Here is a 15,633-nt window from a genome sequence, read left to right as displayed (position 1 = left end):
CACACACACACACCTGGGTTGTCCATTTCACAGCTCTTCTCTAAACAAACTGTAAACAGTGCTGCAGCAGAGAGAAAGAGGGGGAGGTAGTGAAGAGCAGTGGGCGGAGTCTGATTCTCCCTGTGTCCTATGAGAGGCCTGGGTGTTGAAAAGAGGTGTGTCCTGTCGATAGTAACATCTGTGCGATTGTGTCCTCAGAGAGAGAGAGAGAGAGAAATGCGAAGGCAAGGGGGAGGTGGAGCGCTTGTATGAGCTGTCCTGTATGAGACGCTGCATATGTGTGTTTACCGGTTCAGGATCACTCATGCCGGCTCTCGGATGTGAAAGCTTTCTCGATCTGTTCTACGGCACGTTTATTTTCAGAATGACTGAATTGACATCTTCAAATTTAGATGCTTTTCAAGCCTTTTAGAGAAGATCCTTTGAGCCCGTCTTGTTTTCTCTTGAGGGATGTAACATTAAACGGACCTTAAGCAAAGACATAAAGGGTAAGTTAACACAAGCAGAGGTTTTCAAAAGACAGACTGAATGAAGGATTCTGGTTGGGTTTTCTGTGTAGATCTTTGGCTGTGATGGCAGCTGAGCAGTTTTAATAGCTTGTAAAGCTTTGAAGGGCAGGTGTGCGTTCTCTCTGGGAGCTTGTGGACGTGTATGGCTCTGCGGTGCTGATAACATGCTAGCATTTCTACCGGTTTCAGCTTTGGCTGTGGTGAGAAGACATGCAGCTCTCCTCAGTTTGCGATATTATATTGCATGGATCCATTTTAATGTGAGAGATCTGTGGGGAAGCAAATTGCTCTTGTTGTCTTATCACAAATTATCAAGTCTTTCCTCTTTGTATTGATTTTCTAGAGCATGCTTGATCCTCATTGAATGTGATGAAGGAAGAACAAGTTGTTTGGTTGATTTATTCCAGCATCTTAATGTATCTTTCAGGCTCTGACATGTCATGTTGAGATGGTTTAATGGTCTTTTGGCTTAAAATCTGCTGTCATATCTGTTTTTTCAACACTACCGCACCCTCAGCGGTATCTGGGTTCAGTTTAGCACATCAGCTTTCTCTCTTTTGTCCTTTATTTCACCTTTTTCTTCTTTGATAAATCAGTGTCTTTTTTGGTGTAAAGATCTGGGAGGTGTTGTTCATAATTAATGTGAACATTCGGGGCGTTGTCATGGGAGTTTTCTGCTGACCTATCAGCTGTCTCATACGCTAATAGTTGATTTAAATATTACATGTTTTTTTAATAAGTGGGTGTGGCTCACCGTCTGGATTGCAGCGTCTAGTATTTAATGATTACAGATGGTGACAGATTTCGCAAGATCATCTGATCGTTGTTGATTAGAAATCATCAAATGTAATGAAAAATATTTTTGGTGGTTGTTCTTGGATTAATGAAAAAAGAGGGTTTAATGCCGGCCGGCAATACATGTGCTGGTTGCCATGGCAACAGCAGGGCAAGGGAGGGACGGATGGCATGCTCAGCGCTATGGTTTGCTGCACATGTTGCTGAATGCTCTGACATTACTGAATCAATCTATTTTTTTATGTATTTAAAATGTTTAAAATGGTAGATTTCTGTTATCATAAATGCAATGCATAAATCCTTTGTGCTTCACCAAAACTCATGCTTCATTAGGATGTCTCAAGGGAAATATAGGATCAAATTAGCATTCAGTGTGATCTATGAGTGACCATACATCTGAGCAAGGTGTCATTTCCTGTCATTCAGGGTTTCAGAGTTCACAAGTATCTTTCCACTGAACTCATTCCCTTTCTTATCCAGGCCTAACACAACCTTTGTGGCCTCCAGGCCAAGGCAAGTTCAGACTACCCTCTGCAAGCATGCCTGCTGTCTTTGAGCTCCTTAATGTGGGTTACATTGACTCATCAGTTCAGGGCTTTAGCTCTTTAAACTGGAACATTGGCATCTTTTACAATGTCCAAATAAGCTTTACATCCTATTTTGTATTAATGCACAAAATATCAGATGAAGTATCTATGTCGGCTGATTAAATATTTCAGATGATGATATTATTAAAATGTTAATAATGTTTTATTATTATTATCATTATTACTACTACTACTACTTGATATTTACTAAAGGTTATATTGCAGTGTATTATTAAATTATTAGGGTCTGTTTAACCAATACCTTTTGCCTGCTCACAATCCCTTTTCCTAATTCCAAAAAAACAAACAAAAAAACACTAAAACTGGAATGAAAAGGCATAAACACACTTGCACTTTTATCTAACATTGCAAAAAAAAAAAAAAAAACATAATATAACCTATTTATCACACAATGTTGTATTATCATCTGCATTTTATAGGATTGCCCTGTTGGTGATTGTCCAGGTGTGGTTTTAGTGTTTTAGCTGTGATTCACTTTTGACATTATGCATTACTTGACAGCAAAGTTAATTTTGTCAAGGAATATAAGGGATGAAAATTTTCATTAATTGTTTTTTCCAAAAACAAAGATGAGGAATGAAGGAATGGCATGATATCATTAGATACTAACAGTGACGCATGCAATATCATTTTCAAAATAGGAGACTAAAATTAAGTCAAAAGATAAAAAACTGACCAGCATTTAATTTTTGTTATAATCTGCTGGATATCCAAACAGTTTCTTCTCCTCAATGTCAGTATATTGCGGTTGTTCAGCAATTTAGTAATACTGAAATGATAATACAGTGATGAAAATAGCCACAAACATCCTAATTATATTGTGAAATTTCTCAAATATGTGTAAGAATGAATAATTTGTAATTTATTATAAAAATAACGGTCTTATTAGTTGGTCTATGCATGATGGGTGCCACCATGCTAGCCTGCACTGCAGTGAAGAGATCAGAGCTGCTGGATTTACAACATGTTAATTCATCAATTTTAAATTACCAATCTCTTTCTTTGCCTCGGATTCCACTGTTCATTCACTTGATGAGCAGATCAGAGCACCTGCATTCATGGTTTTCAGTCACCTTACTAGCACAGCAAACCTGTTAAGCTTCTGTTTATTTCAAGCTATAGGAAATGAACATTTTTCATCCTTATTTTTATGACGAAATTGACAATGACCAAAGGTAATCTGAAGGATAAAATAGGAGAAATAAGCTTACACAATCAAATACACAGAACTGAACCTTTAACTCTTAACATAAAGGCCAATAACCTTATGAATAATCTTCATGAAAACGATTGATGTAGATGCCAGTCATTTGAATTGAACCATCTGACCATGGTTTAGGGTTGGGTTTGGGGTAGGAATATGACCCACTGATAAAATGATCACCATTCAGTTGAACCCAGTTTGTCCTGCATAGCCCCTCAGATGGGAGTGTCAGCGTAGAGAGGAATGCTCATGCTTTTGGCCGTTGTGTGTCTGTGTGTGTGTGCTTGTGTATGCAGTTTGTGCAAGTGTCGAGAGGGGGGATGGTGGTGGTCTCATTGTCTGCAGAACATGTTTGACAGGCTGTCTGCAAGGGGGAGCAGCAATTCAAACCTCTTCATCTTCTCCTCCTGTTTTTCCTTCTAAATTACCCCTGACAGAAGGGAGTGTGGAATCTAAACCCTGACTTTTGGGTTCACGTCAGAGGAATCCCTGGCCCGGCCTGCGCAATCCAGCTCTCTTCGCTCTTCCATCCAGATACTGTGTTCTTTAAAACATGAGGGGGAGACATAACCATTAGCCTGATAGCTACCACCACCCTCATGATTAATGAAGGGCTTTTCTCACAGTCGTAGTGTTACTCAACACCTCTTTAGAAAGCTTCACTCTATATCTCACTCTCCAGGTCTGAGAGTCTCCTCATTGTGGTGAAGCACTCAATGGTTCCCCAGTGCGTCTCTCCTCGATGTTGATTTAGGAAGCTATTTTAGTTTCACCCAGCACTTCGCATTTTTTGTATGTGAAGTGTGTGCTGGTCTGATTCCGTGTTTGATATAAGTTGTTTAGGGGAAAGTCCTAATAGAAATGTTCCACTTGAGACCGCAATGTGTGTGTCTGTGTGTGTGAAGTAGAGCTGCACAATTAATCGAAAAAATATCGCGATCTCGATTCGACCCCCTAGACGATCTTAATCCAGCATTTCTACGATTCTGCCAATCTTATTTTCAAGTTCAGGAAAGAAGCAAAGGCGGCTGCACGAGTCTCTTCATCGTTTCACATACATTGCTCAGCGATATGGACACCTCCAAATGATGTTGAAAGAGTCACATACTGTATTTATAAGGTGTAATTCACCTAAAAATTAAATTTTGTCTTCATATAATGCTGTATTCGCGGCCGACAAGCATTTGATATGTTTTTTCTTTCATAGCGAACACACAGTTGTGCATGAAAGTAAATGTTTACAGTGTCAGTATAACTACTCTAGCCTATATAATGTTTTTACCAGTGAAGTAAATGGTCTAATAATGTTGTCAATGACAGATTGCAAGCATAGACCTATATCTCAAACATAATTCAACCTCAGAATTATTATAAGTAGAATAGAATTATTTATAGAAACCAGTAGACCTACACATAATATTATTTTTGTTGTTTTACCATATGTTTGAGAAAAAACAATAATAATTGCTGACTCATATTAAGCTTTATTTTATATCTACAGAATCGTGAGAAAATCGTGATCTTTATTTTAAGCAAAAATCGTGATTCTCATTTTAGCCAGAATCGTGCAGCTCTAGTGTGAAGTATTGCAAAAACACAATAAAAATAACACTTTCGCCTCAAAAACAGCTGTCAAAAAAGCCAAAATGAAAACATCATCGTTTTCATGTAACATCTAATGTTAAAGTTAATGATGTGCCAATTTGGAGCTTTTGCTAATACTTTGTATCTGGAAACTGACAACTGATATATTGTCAGAAAATACAAATCTTGAATCTGTCTGCAATTCTAGACATGGTTAGACAAGTGAAGGTGCACGTGCACGCATGACGTCTCCATTTCGTTTGCCTGGCTGACAGATTCTCCATAGCTGGCTATGCATAAGGGCACTATTTGTTTGTTGATTTATTGTTATTAACAAAGTAAATATCTGAAAAAAAAGATGTTCTCAAAACCGGAATATCTGGTCATCGTCTATATTGCTGTTTACACTTGCATTACCTAGGCAGTTATTAGCGCATTTGTATTACATTCTACCTTAAGCACTACAATGGAAAGTGAAACCATATCTGTGCTGAGTTGCCTGGTTCAGCACAGAATGGAGCAGTTAAGCAAAGAGAATTGTTTTGCCCAATGGTGAAAGAGCAGATTTCAGAGGGGACAAGTGATTGACATTTTTTGCTTACAGGAATGCAAGATGATGCAAGATGATTACTCTTGAGATTAAACCCTTCAAAGGGATTAGGGGATTGAACGAGACTTTCAGATTTAAGTAATGTAATCGTTGTTATTTTAAAAAGCCAAAATGAAAGCATCATCATTTTCATGTAACATCTAATGTTAAAGTTAATGATGCGCCTATTTGGAGCTTTTGCTGATACTTTGTATCTGGAAACCTACAACCAATATATTGTCGGAAAATACAAATCTTGATTTAAAAAATCTGTCCAATCAAAAATCTAAATGCCAACAAAAAACAAGTGGACAGCTGTTTTTATTTTAAAACCTAAAAGAAAACCCCAAGGAAACAAGGATGCTTAAAGGAAACATCTAGATCAGGGGTGCCCAATCCTGTCCTGGAGATCTACCTTGCTGCAGTTCAGCTGAAACCTTGATCAAACACACCTGTCTGTAATTACCAAATGCTACTTCAGGTCTGATGCCACAGTCACACTAGAGTTTGAGCTTGCGAAATTCTGTTGTATGGCACCATGAAAAGGGGCGGGATTAAACAAGACTATTAGACGTAAAAAAAAGTGAGCGATTGGTCCATATTTTAAATTTCTGTACAGAGAGGTGAGGTTTTGATCTTTGATTGGTCTCACACAGTCACGTGATGCGATTTCGCAGGTCAGAGTTCACCAAGCATTAAACTTTGCAACGCAGCAAATTGCAAAACTTGTCGCACGAGCTTGTTGTTTCTGGTCTGCCGCGTTCATGTGCATATGAATGGAAGCCTATGGGGAGAAAAGTGCAGTGTGACTTGACTTAGTTTGTTTAGTTATGTTTAATCAGGGTTGGAGCTGATATCTGCTGGAAGGTAGATCTCTAGGAACAGGATTGGCACCACTGATCTAGATCTTTTAGATTGCAGAATGGGAAATGTTGGTTCCTTTCTAAATCACACATTTCATGTGGATTGGCCATGTTTTCTACACATTCATGAAATCATCAAGACTGTAGAGCTAACTTTTGTGGACTTCACAATGCTTATTACCTAGCAATCTGTGCAGACTTGGGCAGTGATTGCCATTGTTGCATTCCAAAAGGTCTAAAATCTATCTTAGAAGGGCACTTAGAGCAAGAATAATCAAGACTGCCATATTGAAGGCTGGTTTGGAAGTGCTAAAAACACAAAGGGCACTTCAAGTGGAAGAGCCACTTTTCTACTATCATGCCCAGTGGTCCTAAGAACAGTTGGGTATGGTTCCAGTTGTATTTACACTTGGGCCTGGTATGGTGCAGCATGATTACACACCATTCCTGGCACAGAATTCTAGACAACTGAAGGAGCGTGTGTGCGCATGACGTCTCCACTTTTATTTGCCTGGCTTGCACTTTCTCCATAGCTGGTTACATATAAGTGCACTATTGGTTTGTTTATTTATGTTATGAACGAAGTAAATATTAGAAAAAAAGTAGTTGGAATATCTGATCATCTTCTATATCGCTGTTTACACTTACCAATCAGCAACTGGCGCATTTGTATCACATTCCAATTACATTCTGTTATAAGCACTACAGTGGAAAATGAAACCATATCTGTGCTGAGTTGCCTGATTCGGCACAGAATGGAACCATTAAGCAAAGAGAACTGTTCTGCCCAATGGTGCAAAAGCAGATTTCAAAGGGGACAAGTAATTGACACTTTTTGTTTACAGAAATGCAAGATGATTGCTCTTGAGGTTAAACCCTTCAAAGGGATTAGGACATTGATCAAAACTTTCAGAAAGTAATGTAATCAATGTCATTTGGGATATGCCCATTATTTCTCAATTGCTTTGCTCAACCCCATTTTTAAAGGAAAGTTTTGTTTGCCATCAGTATTTACTGGCCTTAAAAGCTGGTTTCATCAACCAAACCTCACTGTTTTCTGCTCAATAATATCAATGTGCGATGGCTCTTACTTAGTGGCAGTTTCCACTAACATTGATTTGTAGCAACAAATTGAGTGGAACTGATTCTTTTTCAATGACAATAATCAACATTAATCATTGGCAATGTGTCAAAGTTGATAACAGAGGATAACGTTATTGAAATGAACAATGAATTTAGTGACTACCAATGGGAATGAAGAGAAATAGACTAGGAACGCCTGCTAGAAACCAACTTATCTGATCTTTTTTGGTTTAATCTCTGTCAGTGTGAACCCATTTAGGCTGTAGAATTGAATTAATTTTAGATGCTTCAGGCAGGTGGAAATGGCATGCTTGCAGCCATAAAACAGATTAACACATGGCCAGTACAGATCAAGAGCGCAACCTCAGAATGCCCTGTTCTCAGCAGTCTGAGAGAAAATGAGATTTGTCAGGAATTCTCAGAACAGTCCCAGTGCGCTGTGTTATAATGACATTTGCACCCCAGAAATGCTCTTGTTGACTCTATGTTGGAAACCGTCATGTACAGCATCCAGGCAACTGAACGTAAACATTGGCCTCTGAGTTTGCCTACAATAACTCATCTAAATATTTTGGCAGTGCGGCTGTAAGCAGATAATATTTACTCATGCTGTTTTATCTTTTAATGTCTAGTTATTTTACTTCATTTCAGTTTATTTTATTAAAACAAGTCTGTAAATTGTGGCACACAAAGTTAGATGAATATTTCAAGAGCTTGATCTGCTTTAACTGGCAGTTTGTGGTTTATAGGGTCTGCTATGCTCTATGATTTCTGCGATGTTCAAAACAGATGGAGTTCAGTCATGAAAATGAATTAGCATTATAATTCGAATCATTTTAGATGTATAAATCCAAAGTAGTGCTGTAGATCTAATCTAAACACAACGTAGACTAGTGTCTGTTTATACTAAACCTCAAAAAGATGTTTAAATATGATGTCTGCATGTTTTGCATGTCTGGGTGAATAAGTGGCATGTTTCAATTGCTAAAGCATGCATGATACTCGGGGTGCTTAGGGCATCTGTTACCTCACTATGAGGACATGAACACATGAAGTTCATATTCAGACCTGCTTTGACATTGACTTCACTGGCATTTCATCACAGTGTCTATACAACAACTTGAAATTGTGAGACAGATAAATTATATTACTATTATAGATATTACTACACTTATACTCACTATTATGTTCTGTAATTTAGAAAAATGTACTTCTAACAGGAGTAAAACAGAATTTGAGGAAAAGGTAACAGTTTTTTTATGTAACCTTTGACTTGATATTTTATTTAATAATTTTTTTATTTAATGTAATTTTGAATTTAATTTAGTTTTATTTTTAATTTAATTACATTTTTTGTTTAATTAAATTTTATTTTATTTTTAATTTAATTACATTTTTATTTTTATTTTAATTAAATTTTATTTTATTTTTAATGTAATTTTATTTTATTTAGTTTACTTTATAAATTAATAAAAATTTAATTTTACATTTATTTTATTTTATTTTGCAGTTGTGGTGGTGTGCAGTTAATATTTGCTATTTTTGTTGTATTTTAATATTTAATAAGGATAGAAACTGAACTTTAAATTGTGACAGACCCTGTCAAAGGATTACAAGAGCTTATTCTGCTTTAGCTTGATTTTCAGTGGAACTATTAAGTAAAATAAATTGGGAGCTTTTCTAGATTTGAGGATTTTTCCAAAGCTCTTATCATTTTTTTAAGAAACTACAGACTAAAAGAGATCTTCATTTCATTTTGATGTCATATTGCTGTTGTCCTGCTATATTTTTGCCTGATTCTTGTACAGTTACAGTCTCAGAAATAAAGGTACGCAAGCTGTCACTGGGGTTATACCTTTTCAAAAGCTACAAATTTGTACTTAAAGGGTCCATATTGGTACCTCAAATGTATACATTAGTACCTAAAACTTTTTAGGTACAAATATGTACCCTTTAGAAATTAATCTGGACCTTTTAGGTACAAATTTGTATCTTTTGAAAAGGTATAACCCCGGTGACAGCTTGCGTACCTTTATTTCTGAGAGTGTACATGAAAATTGTGTCTCTTCGATTGTGGGTTTAAAACTCAACAAAGAACGTGGCTGGATTCAATTAAGTTAAGTTTTGTTGTTGTTGTTTTTTTTAGAAAAGCTCCATAATAAAAAAAGTTGTCATACATGCGCTGATGTTTATGCATTTTAGGCCTCTTCCTGTACTGCATCTTCTGTGTATGATAAAGCCTTCCCTAGCTAATCTGGGCATCACTCCAGCCAAGTTATCTGACAAAGTGCACTTAATATTTGCTGAGTAAGAAGAGAATGGAAAGAAGATGTTTGAGTTTGAGAAAGAAGGAGAAACAGAGAGAGAGAAAATAAAAGGCTGAAGTGGTAGGACAGAAAGGGCCTTGTTTTTTACATGGGGACTGTCTAGCATGCCACAGTCGATAAAGTCTCAGCCGGTACATCCTGACACGTGGCTCTCGTTCCAGTTGATCAACTTTTTCTTTCATTTCTCTCTCATCCTGATGACCTGTCTGACTGGAAGGATGTTATTGTTGACTTCCAAAGCAACAACAGACACTAAATGTCACTGTATCTGCGGCCATTGTCTGCAGGTGTAGTGTTACTATAGTTGGTTTAGAATGTCTTGGGTGTGTGCGTGAGACAATCTCTTTAAGTGGAAGCACAGTTCATACAGTAGTATGCGATTAAAAATGTAAAGGCATACATTTAAACACCAGGTCTATGGCACACTTTTATGGCACACATTTTTAAATACGCCTAAATCCAACTAGATTTTGTTGTTGGGTTTCATTTTGTGTTGATTAATTTTCAAATATATTTAACAAATCTCAATGATCACTTATGATTTCCAGTTTATTGCAGTTCAGACTCTAGTCTAGTATAGTAGACTTGTGTAGTAACTCAAATATCTCTTATTTTGATGCAACCTTTTTAAGTTTTTTGCTTCTTCTCTTGAACACAAGATGTATTGAAGAACATTGGAAACTGCTAGCCATCGACTTTAATAGTATTACTTCCTACTATGGATGTCAATGGCTACTGGTTTCCACAAAAATATCAAAATATATTATTTTGTGTTCTAAAGAAAAAATCATAAAGGTTTGAAACGACGAGGGTGTTGAAATGGCAAGCAAATTTGATATTTTGGTTCAACAATTTCTTTAGCATCTCATTGCAGATATGTTGCAGCTTCACTTATGGCCTGTTTCCACTGAGTGGTCCAGTACGGTTCAGTAGGCTTTTATGGCTGTTTCCACTGTCAAAATATCTAAAAGCTAACCATACCGTACCACTTTTTGGTTACCATTTCGGAAGGTTGTACCTAGCACAACTAAAGGGTACCAAAAGGCGGAGCAAGACGAGGTTTACAGATATACGTCACTAGCTCGTAAACAAGCAGAAGAATGAAAACAAAGGTTTTTTAAAAACACAGCCGAGACATTACACCATAATAATATATACATATAATAATGAACCATGGTCGACCCGAGCACAAACAAGCCTTGAAGAAGCCAAAAAGAAGAGCAGAACTACCTTGTGCCCCGTAGCTTTTTTCAAGGCCATCTAAAGTGGGAGCGGTTTTGCTTTCTCGCTTGCACGAGCCACGCATCTATATTTAAAATAACAAACTTCTTGAGCTCATGATAATAACGTGCGCATGATTATTGAAGTGCTTCTGACACCCGATCCTTTCAGAAATGGACAAACGCGAGAGTGACGCGTGAAAAAACAAAGGAGAAGCCTGACAAAACAAAAGAGCAAGTGATTCTTTCAGCAACCTAAAACATGAACTAACTGCCATGTTTATTTTTATTGTCGCTTTTTGGACTATTATGAACTCGGAATGACGGAATTACTCTTTAACAGAGGTTACATTTGCTGGTTAAGATTACAGATACAGATGAGAGGTTTGCACTGACTGTGGGCTGTATGTTGCTTGTTGTTTTTGAACCCAAATGAGGACTAAATGTATGCTGTGCGTAGTTTTTCTGTAATTTGGTAACATATCCGAGACTGTGTGGGTCTGTATGTGTTCATATATGATGCATTTATTAATTTATTTTTATATAATTGCAGATGTTACAGTATTTCATTGATACAGTAGGCTATTATCATTGATCTGCAGTTGTAATCAAATCCTGTTCATAGAAAGGTTAGTAATGAACATTTATACACTAGTATTTATGTGTATAAAGCATCCGTTTTGTGAGAAGTGCTTCTCATATGATATGGGAACGACTCATACAACTTTACTTGGACATTTCCTCGAGCGAGAATGACGTCAACTAATCTTTCTGTCGTACACCATGCCACCAAAAGGGTACTATTGGGATCCTTTTGGCAGTGTAAACACAAGCCTGATAAAGGTGACCCATATTATACTTTACCACTTTGTGGAAACGGGCCAATACAGAACACATCTGGTGCATGTGCACCAAACAGCAATAGTGATGTGTTTTTAAAGAAAGATTGACTGATTCTGTGACACAAAAACAGCAGAAGCTGTCTAACGGGTGTTTAATTCAAAAACAGACTTGAACCCGATTACCATTAGCACCCTGGGGACACAGGAAGAGTGACAAGAGTGTGCGTGGTGAGATGACAGTGGGGCTGTGCAGAGCTTGGTTGGAAATGTGTGGAATGTGGCCTGTCAGGACAGGCCCATAGGATGAGAAACCCTCAGCAAGGGCCAGAGGTGAGCGGGTTGGAGGATTAATGCCGTTAGTGTATCCATCTGAACACCAGTGGGCTTACAGTGGCAGATAACACTAAACTCCTTTGTGTGTGTTCAATTCTTGTGGAAAAATGCTGAGTAATTATACGGCCTGCTTGCATGTTTTGCTGATCCAAAGTCAGCTTCTGAAATGCTTCCTGTTCTGAGCATTCTTTTCAACAGTTGGGGAAGCTACTGTGAAGCTATAACCTTGCTAGATATGAATTGATTATTACAATTTACAGCTGGTGCTGAGATGCATTTACATAAAGCCGATCATAAGACATTACATTCATTAGCAAACGAGTGTAAATATGTTTTGACCTTATCCATTTTTCACCACTTTCAAAAGTTGCTTTCATAGTGTAAATGCTTGTGTGGTCAAATGTTTATACAGACTCTAAAGACAACCAATTCTCTGCCTACTAAGCAAACATGTGATTGTTATGGGACGTGTTATGAGAACATGAACAAAAACAAGGTATACATAGCTGTCACATGATGTCACAGACTTATAGGAACGTCCACACAGTAGGCAAAACAAGGCTTTTCGATGTTGATTGCCATTCATTTTTACTGTTGTGATTGTTGTGCACTTGCATGAATGTTCTTAACGCGATTATTCTTAACACACAGACAAAGCAATCAACATTTTTGCCCATTGTTTTTGCCCAACTTGAAGAACTTAAACGCCATTTTGTCAGCTTATTGAAGTGAAAATGCCTGGCAATTTGACAGGAAAGCATCCTTAACAGTGTCCTGCAGTAACCACTGCAGATGTTTGGTTTTTTTTGTGAAAGAGGGAAGATGTACACAACAACCTCTCTTTCTTGACCCAAGAAATGATAAAAATGACAGGAGTTTGTGCAAGTTTTCCACGAATATGTACTACAGTAGGTTGCATGTTTAAGCTCTTGCATAATGCATTAATTTTGTGGCCTCATTGCATTACATTTATTGAGGACTAAATGAAGAATGAAGATATTTAATGGGAGAAATACATTTTGAGGGTCCTGAAGATGACAAAAAACCCTTAATTACAGACTGCGCACAGCATGATGTTACAGTTAGCACATGAACTGCAAATACACTGTAAATACACAAATTCTTGCTGCCTTACATTTTTTAGTTAAATCGTTCATTTTCCTTCAGCTTAATTCCTTTATTTATCAGGGGGTCACCACAACGAAATGAACCGCCAACTTCTTTTGCACAGCGGATGCCCTTCCAGCTGCAACCCAGTACTGGGAAACACCCATACGCTCTCACATTCACACACATACACTACGGCCAATTAAGCTCATTCAATTCGCCTATAGCGCATGTCTTTGGACTGTGGGGGAAACTGGAGCATCCGGAGGAAACCCACGCCAACACAGGGAGAACACGCAAACTCTACAAAGAAATGCCAACTCGAACCAGTGACTTTCTTGCTGTGAGGTGAAAGTGCTAACCACTGAACCACCGTGTCACCCGTTTACTTGAATCAAATGAAGTTTTCCAGTCATCTCAACTCACATCAGTCAAACTGACTATAAATATTAAGTTAAACTTTGTATAACTTAAAAGATGTAGTTGAAATATGATTAACCTATTATAATAAACAAAAGCAACACAAATATTTGTTGTCTTGACTTTTTGTCGTTATATTTTTTACTGTGTATGATTACAGAGTCCAACAAAGCATCATGGAGAATTTCTGGTTATTTGTTCAAGTGACAAATGTCTTATGTTTTTAGTTTGCAAGGTTTTGTTTATCTATATTGTTTAGGCTAACTCATTAGCAGCTCGGTAGCTTGGAAACAGACCTGAGAGTGCATTGTCAAATTTGACGACACAATTTAAGATTTACTAACTAGACATAAGATATGCTTTTGTAAGATGTGATAAGATTTCACCTCACAGTTGGTTGGTTTTTGTTCATGGCTTGTCTAACTACTAAACAAAGACTTTTTACAACACAGGCTCATTCTGTTAATGTAGCCATATTTACATTTATTGAGATCACAAATTATGTAGCCAGAAGTACGCATGGCTGCATTTAGTTTTTAAAATGAACGCTATAGGGCAGTATATACTTTTCACGCTTACCTGCTGACTGCTTACCTTTGTATGGACGACTTCCCTGCTGTTAGCAGTTCGTCCAGTTAGCTCGCCATATTCTTCTGCGGACTTGAGACACAGAGAGGAGTTGACTGTGATGACGAGGTTCGAGTCCAGTGAAGAAAGGTTCCAGAAATCAGGTAAAACAAAAACAGAAGCCAAAAAAAAACCAAGTAAACAACAGGGTGAGAATATAGTAAAATCTGAAAACATGGTAAAAATCAGACGAGGGCTTTTTTTTCTGGGTTGCTTTTTAAAACTGTCAGTTGGGTTTAAGGAAGTGGGGGGGCAGGTAAATCGCTGCGTTTGAAAACACTATTAGTTGGGTTTAGGGAAGGAGGAGGGTGAGTCAGTCGATCAGTCAGTCAGTCAGTCGACAGTGGCAACTGGTGGATTTACGTGAGAACAGCAGGCGTGAATAACACTCGCGAGAGAAATTGAAAATCTGAAAAAGTGTGCACAGCGTATTCGCAAAAACTGCAAAAAAAACTCCTGGGATGATTGGTACTCTCCAGAAACGCATAGAGGTGTACGGTTTCAGAATGAGCCGGGGTTGACTTAAAAAAAATACCTTACCTAAAAAATGTTAATACTTTCAGAACCAAGATGAGTCAGAAAGTGGACTGGCAGTGTATTACACTGATACAAAAGTACATTTGTACCAATTCAAGCTAGAAAACAACACTTAGAGAAGTATTTCATTATTACAAACAAACCAATTTAAAATAATTTGATGATTGATTGAGAGTGACAGTAGGTTAGCTTAGCTCTGTTTAGCTTAGCTTTGCTAAGTGTGCAGTAGTCTGTGACAACAACTATACACTTGAAAATAACTTGCTCACTGGAAAGGCTACATTTTTTGTTAACATGTCAATGATTATGCTCTTTTCAAAATTCTCACCACTGGTTTGAATAAAGCCGTGACCTGAAATCTGTTTCCTTTAATCACCCTCACAGACTTTCTGTTCTTTTCTTCTGTTTGTCATGTTGACATTCTTTATGTTTAACAACAGGTTAAAGTTTAAACAGTTTTCTTTAAGGTAATTTCATTTCTATCTTTTTTAATCTTTTTTTTTTTTGGAGTAGACGGAAGAGTTGAAGTCAGTAGACTGTTTCAGGTTTTTCTGTTAGTATCCGTGTCTGAAGACACAAATGTGTCTCAGTAAGCTTTCATTTTTTTGCTCATGTGTTTTCCAGCTAAGTACACCTTGCACCTCTATGGAAACAACAAGGAAGTGATTTACAGTAAACCCTTGACCTTAAGGCTTTTCACTGTATTGCTGTAGGCACATACTGTACAGCATTTATGGCAGTTTCAGTGTTTTGCATCAGCTGTAATTACTTATTGCTTAATCTAATAGGGCTAAAAAAGATTACGCAGCGACCCCTCTGGCTTTCACATGGGGAAGCAGACGTTTGTTTTTTGACTCTATGCAAAGCAGTCTGGTCACATGAACTCCGCCTCTGTTTGTTGTGTCAGCTGAATGGAAAGAAAGGAGAGATTATATTGTGGGTCAACAAGTCATAACTCCTCTACACTGTGGATTCATAGTTTGAG

General features: G+C 37.5%; 1 protein-coding gene across 1 annotated transcript in view; it reads left to right on the top strand.

The window, feature by feature from the left end:
- Positions 1 to 217: 217 nt before the first annotated feature.
- daam1b (dishevelled associated activator of morphogenesis 1b) overlaps positions 218 to 15,633 on the top strand; it is a 103,144-nt gene continuing 87,728 nt past the window's right edge. The window contains exon 1 of the mRNA XM_056481503.1: positions 218 to 488. The gene's annotated coding sequence lies outside the window, so the exon portion shown is untranslated. The remainder of the gene's footprint in view (positions 489 to 15,633) is intronic.

The sequence above is a fragment of the Danio aesculapii genome, chromosome 20 (genome assembly GCF_903798145.1).
Source record: "Danio aesculapii chromosome 20, fDanAes4.1, whole genome shotgun sequence".
NCBI classification, from domain to species: Eukaryota; Metazoa; Chordata; class Actinopteri; order Cypriniformes; family Danionidae; genus Danio; species Danio aesculapii.
This window is presented reverse-complemented; position numbering and strand designations above follow the sequence as displayed.